Here is a 6,972-nt window from a genome sequence, read left to right as displayed (position 1 = left end):
GCAGGCCACGCCCTTTGTACCCGCCCCTCCTCCACGCGAAGCCGGTCCCTTGGAGAAGCGCGACCAATCCCAACCTTCATTTCGGAGTCTCGACCAGTGCGCGACCCGGTCGTGCAATAAGAGCCCACCTCTTGTGCCGTCTTGGCCTATGGGAGGCCGGATCTTCTTTGGGCGCGCGTCCTCCCTCGTCCTCCGCGCTTGCGGCGCACGTTCGGGTGTTCTGTGCTAGCGGGGTCGTGCGAGGGCGCGCCGTTCAAGGCAGCGCAGAGGGGTGGATGCGGTAGGGCGCTCTTTCCCTGCCTGTAGGCCTGACTCTGACTCATGCATTCGTTCATTCATTTTGCTCAGGGCGCGCATCTGTATTCCAGGCGCGCCACTGCCAGGAAGGCGGTCCCACAGTCTTACTGCGTGTTTACATTCTCATCTAACAACCAAGCTTGTGACCAAGATCCGAACAGGTGCCACGGGCCCTTAGCTCCGGAGGAGGGCGATGTCTCCAGGCTGGGTGGTTGGAGACGGCTTCAGGAGGAAGGTGAGACTTAACGCAGGCTCGGAAAGGATGGGAGAAGTGTGGGTAAATACCCGGGATCTGCTTAGTGACTTTCTGAGCTTCCTGGTCTGACGGGAAATAGGTGATGGAGTCCAAGGGGAAGTGGGAACTAGCCGTGGGAGGCCGTGATGCACATCCCTTTCCACCACCTCCCCTTCCTCTCCACCCCCTTCAACAGATGGCCGAGTTGCCTAAAGATACAACTCCAGCTTTTCCTGCTCAGGGGAATCCTGGGGCACATTGGAGCCTACGTCAGACCCATTCCTCCTTTCTGATGCTTTTCTCCCCTCAGCACTTTCAGCGATCTGGCTTCCATTGAATGCCTCACTAGTTCATGAAACAAGTTTGTAAATGCTTGAATCCCAATTGTGGGCAATATGAACCCCAGTGTACAAATTCTTTCCCTCGGAGCTCCGGGACCCCAGGCAGTTCAAGAGATACAGACTTGCTGGGTTTTCTTGAACCTATCATGATAGAGATTTTGTCTACTCCAGGAGTCACAAACTTTTGACAGCAAACCAGAAACTAGCCCACAGATGGTTTTGCTTGGGCAGCACATTGGTTTTATTTGTTAATAAGAATTCAAATCCCACAAGCAGCACTTGTGTGTTAAGTAATAGCCAGCCACTTCACACATTTGTTATCTGCCTGACATCTGAAGGCATTTGTGTTTGTCACCCTTGGTCTTCTCTGAATACACAGAAAACCTAATCCCACTGGCTGAGACGTGGGTCTTGTCTAGCCAAGACACCCAGCTGAACAGAGAACAGGGCCAAGTCCAAACAGGCAATCAGGAGAACCAGCGCACCAAATCCAAGTGAAGGGAACTTGAGAAAAAGATCAAGGCCAAATGAATAAGATCTCAAAAGACCAAGGAAGTTGTGGGTTGTGGAATCGGATGTAAGCAAACTATGAGCAGAAAAGTAGCAAAAAACTAAAATTTGAAATTAGCAAAAAGCCAGCACCGTCCTGACCCACACTGTGTGTCAGATCCCAGGTCAAATCCCACTGCCTTCATCAAGCCCACCCTGATATCCTCAACCAAATGTGTACTCTCCCTCCTTTGAACTCTGCAGCACTTGGTATGTGCCTTTCTTATGGCCTTTATTGTTTTCTACCCTGTATGGTTTCCTCATCTGTAAGAGGGGATAAGAGAGATGACTCCTGAGGTTCCTTTCAGCTCTGATATTCTGTAATTTTGTGTTGTGAACATCTTTTGGTTTTGCCTGACAGGTAATCTCTCCTTTGGGGAATTGCCTGAAACCCCCTGGATCAGATCGTTCTTAAGGGTATCACACTTCCCTAGCCTCTCAAGGCAGGAAGGGTGGGGAGAGAGGGAGGCATGAAGCCCAGGGTTGGCCAAATCTAGCCTCCCTCCTCTAGTCCTCATAGATATGACCCAACCTGAGACGGTCTGAGCCCTTGTCTCGGCTTTTAGAGTTGAGGCTGGGAGAGAGGCTCATTCTTTTCCTCTGGTGTCTCTAAGCTTGGGTGAAGTAAGCTGAGAGCTGTGTATGGTTATAATCTATATACCAGAAAAGCGGGAGAACCGGTCTGGAAATGGTAGAAACCCAGCAAGGCCAGGCAGCAATATGTAGCCATGCTCCTCAAGTGGTCTGATTAGGGTGCATGCCTGCATTTTGGTGTTACCATGAATTACTTTTCAACTCTTCTGTGATTTTAAGTATCCATTAAAGATTCAAGTTTTGGGCAGGACCATTGATTTGGCCTAGTCTCGATCATGTGCCTGTTCTGGCTGCCAAGAGGCAAGGAGAGTTCTGGTTTCTGCTGTGGCTTTTACTGGACACATTGGCTTCTAATGAGGAGGAGCCCAAGACTCAGAGGAGGGCTCCCCGCAATTTTGAAGGATGTTCATATGCTTGGTAGCTAAAAGGAACTCCACTATAGTCCATCCCTTAGACCAAGGAATGCCCAACATCCACAGACATGCTTCATCTCTTGCTCTCAATTTTAAATAAAAATGCTCCCATCCAACATAATGCAACTATCTCTCTTACAACAACGATAAAAATGCACTCATCCCCTCCCCAAAGGAGGACAGCTCAAAGTCATCAGTTATTGTATCTGGCCCCAAGTCCATACTGTAGGTGATGGTCCATTCTTCCTCTAAGTTTCATCATCATCTTATTTCAATGTTGTAATGTATAGACTAAATTTTAAAATTAACCGTCACTGATATACTTTAAACACAATAATGAAAATAAGAGAGGTGAAAAAAGAGGACAATTGCTAAAAACTCATGATACAGCAAGAAAGGAAATACCAGCAGAGGCTACAATCCTCATTTTTATAACTAGTAATGAATCTGTATTAGCATTTATGATTTCCCTTCTCCACTACCCATTCCAGGTTCCCCTTACCTTCAAGCTGGCCAGGATTCTTTACCTGGTGGGGTTAACCAAATCTTCATTCTTGAGGAGTTTGTCTTGGTGGGCCTGCCTGTACGAAGAGCAGTACCTTTTCATGAACTTGTATCCCTGGCACCAGGAGTGAGGAGGTGCCATAGAAGACCTCTGGGTTCCAGTCATACTTGTCTTCTATCCTCTTGATAGTCGGGACCAGTCACCAGCCAATGCTGTAACCTCCAGTGGCATGAGGAGACCTCATCAATCTCAGTTTCAGTCAATAGGAACCACTGTTTTAGGCTCTGGTGAAAGTACTGCACTTAATTATCTAAACCAGCTGATTTGAAGAAAAAGGAAGCATAAATTTTGGAGAATCATTAGGTATAATTTGAGAGGTGCCCCACCCACTTTCATCAGCTGGTTCACAGACATCTACCTTCTGCTGTGCAAATATCTATTGGTCCTTGGTTCAAAGTGTACACTTCATCCATCAGGACGATACCACAAACTCTCAGAATACTGTCTCCCAGCAGGCACTTGAGCTAATCTTTTTTTTAATTACATTTTTTAGTGTTATTAAAGTGATATGTGTACATATTCTCTTTAAAAAATCATGTAGGGGTGGCCAGATGGCTCAGTTGGTTGAAGCGCGACCTCTGAACAACAGGGTTGCTGGTTCGATTCCCACATGGGCCAGTGAGCTGTGTCCTCCAAACTAGATCAAAGACAACAAGCTAAGGCTGAGCTGCCGGTGGGGTGGCCGGATGGTTCAGTTGGTTAGAGCGCAAGCTCTTAACAATAGGTTGCTGGTTCAATTCCCACATGGGATAGTGGGCTGTACCCCCCACAACTAGATTGAAAATGGCAACTGGACTTGGAGCTGAGCTGTGCCCTCCACAACTAGACTGAAGGACAATGACTTGACTTGGAGCTGATGGGTCCTGGAAAAACACACTGTTCCCCAATATTCCCCAATAAAAAATTTTTAAAAAATCATATAGTACTAAAAGACTCATAAGACAAAGGATCCTACTGCCCATTTACCCCCTTTAGTCTCCTTTATCAGAGGCTTTTGCTTTCACATTTTCAGCTTTCTTTTCTGTTATTTTCATATATTTCAATAATGTACTTATACTGTTATTTATTAATTTATGAATTTGAGACCGGATCTATTGACTTTTTATTATGTTATATGAGGATTTAGCCCTATTATACCCCCTTCCCATTTTCTCTCATCTACCTTATATTAATATTTTCTACATACAATTTTCATAATTTAAGTCAATAGACAGCATTTATGTCATTAAGACTTTGTAAATATTGTTTACTGATGAGCTGAGCTTTACACTATGGTTATGTTTCCTTTATCTTACAACTTTTTGTTTTTCCTGGAGCTAATGATTTTTTTACCTGTAAAGATTTCACTGTATTTATCCTTATTTTTTCCATTAAATGTGTCATATTTCTACTATTAGTTTGTTTTAAAATGCTCCCACTCATCATATTCTACTATTTCTATTTTCCCCCAGAAATTTCCTTCCTCCCAACATCTTCCTCCAACCTTGACCTATTTCTCTTAGGCCTCCTATACGGCCATCTACTCTTGGTAGAAACACTTGTTATTTCTGGTTTAGGAAGATCCAAGACTTTTTGAAATAAACAGAAGACAGCAACTGGCATCCATATAAAAGCAACTATAAGAACAAAATAATAGGTTCAGGTCTAGATGTGCAGTAGACAAAAAAATAAAAAAATAAAATAAAATGCATTGAGAATTAAAAAAAAAAACAATAGTAAACCTTTTTAGCTGATAAAAATATAACCAAAAAGCAGAGAAAAACTGTAAGATAGCATTTTAACATGAATTTAATATCATTTAGCAAGCGACAGCAGCTATAAAGAATCTAAAAAGTCAAGACATTTAAAAAGCTTAAAATAGTAGTGGACACAAAACAGAAAGCTGCAAAATGAGAATCAACTGAATTCAGGAAAAAAATAGAAGAAAAAAATAATCTTAAGTATGGAAACTAAATTACATGGTGTCCAAGGGAAAACAGTTAGACTAAGAATTCAATAAGGGACATTGAAAAAAAAAAGTTAAACAATCAAAAGAACCAAAAAAACTTTGGAAAAGAAGTAAAAACACTAGACAGTTAGAGATACAGAAGACAGACAAAGAAGAGCCAACATATGTATCACCAGAGTTCCCAATAGAGAAAAACGTAACAGTAAAACAAAGCTATAACAGAAGGAAATTTTCAAGGAAATATAAGACATGAATTTTTGAAAGGTACCAAAGATACCTGAAAAAGTGGGCTCAATATGATTAGCCTCAGGGAAATGTAAATCAAAACCACATTGAGATATTAGTTCACATCCACTAGAATGACTATAAGAAAAAAAGGTAATAAAAAGTGTTGGAGAGGATAAGGAGAAATTGGAACCCTCATACAAAATGGTGCAGTCACGTTTAAAAACAGTCTGGCAGCTCCTGAAAAGGTTAAACATACAGTTTCCATATGGCCCAGCAATTCCACTCCTAGGTATATACCCAAGAGAGATTAAAATATATATTCACACAAACACTTGTACATAAATGTTCACATGCAGCATTACTCATAACTGCAAAGAAGTGGAAACAACTCAAATTTCATCAATGGATGAATGAGTAAATAAAATGTGGTATATCCATAAAATGGAATGTTATCTGGCAACAGAAGTGAATGAAGTACTGATACATCACAACATGGATGAACCTTAAAAACACAATGTTAAGTGAAACAAGCCATTTGCAAAAGGTCACATGTTATATGATTCCATGTATATGACATGTCCAGAATAGGCAAGTCTAGAGAGACAAAGAGTAGGTTAATATGTAGTTGCTTAGGGCTGAGGGAGTTGGGGGGGGGGGGGGAATGGGAAGTAACCACTAATGGGTAATAGCTTTCTTTTTGGCATCTTGACATCTGTAACTTATTTTTGGTTGTTTAACCAAAAAAAAAAAAAATGTATATACAGATATATACATATCTATCTGTCAATCAATCACTGCCATATCTACATAACGGGGAGGAGAAGCAAACGTAGTAAAATGTTAACAGTCAATGAATCTGTGGTTGGCAGAGTCTAAGACGGCACTCAATGAATCCTGCCCTTCCTTTCTGGAATTCACACCCTGTGTAACCCCTTTCCTTGAGTAGGAGCTAGGTTTAGTGACTGGCTTCTAGCAAATAACACAAGGTGAGGCAGAGATAATGGGATGTCACTTCTGTAATCAGGTTACAAAAAAACGATGGCTTCCACCTTGGATAGTCTCTCTTCCTCACTGGCTCAGATGGAAGCTGGCTGCCATTCTGTGAACTGGCCCATGTGGCAAGGAACTGAGGGTGGCCTCAGGCCAACAGCCAGTGAGGAATTGAGACCGTTAGTCTGACAATCTGTAAGGAGCTGAATCCTGCCAACAACTGTGTGGGTGAGCTGGGAGGCACATGGATCCCAAAAGCAGCCTTCATGCGAGAATGCATCTCCATCAGAACCTTGGTTGTGACTTCGGGAGGAGACCCTGAGCCAGAGGCACTAGCTGAGTGGTGCCTGGGTTCCTAAACCACAGAAAGTGTGGCATGATAAATATTTGTTCCTTTAAGCTGCTTTGTTGTGGAGTAATTGATTTTACAGCAAGTGTTTACTAAGTAAAGAGTGGATCTCTGTACTCTTTCCATGTTTCTGTAGATTTGCTGTTTTTCTCACCACAGGGACAGTTCAGCCTGCACACTGCCACTGGCACTATGGCTACTGCATACCACATGCTGCCACTGCTGACATTTGATTCTGCTGCAGTAAATTATTTCTCAACTGACTTTGAGTGTTTGATTCAGTAGCGGGATCATCAGGTGCCCAAGTTTCAGCTTTCAGGGTGTGGAGCCAGGAGGTACCTGAGTCTCTGAGCTTCCATAGTGGGGATTGTGGCCCTGCCTTCTGCCAGAAATCATACGATGGGGCTTCCCCCTCAAATTGGGAGGTTATTTAGAAGCTAGGTAAGGGGAAAGAGAGAGAGAG

Source organism: Rhinolophus sinicus, linkage group LG05 (genome assembly GCF_036562045.2).
Source record: "Rhinolophus sinicus isolate RSC01 linkage group LG05, ASM3656204v1, whole genome shotgun sequence".
NCBI classification, from domain to species: Eukaryota; Metazoa; Chordata; class Mammalia; order Chiroptera; family Rhinolophidae; genus Rhinolophus; species Rhinolophus sinicus.
The sequence above is the reverse complement of the archived record's forward strand: the minus strand, read 5'-3'. Positions refer to the sequence as shown.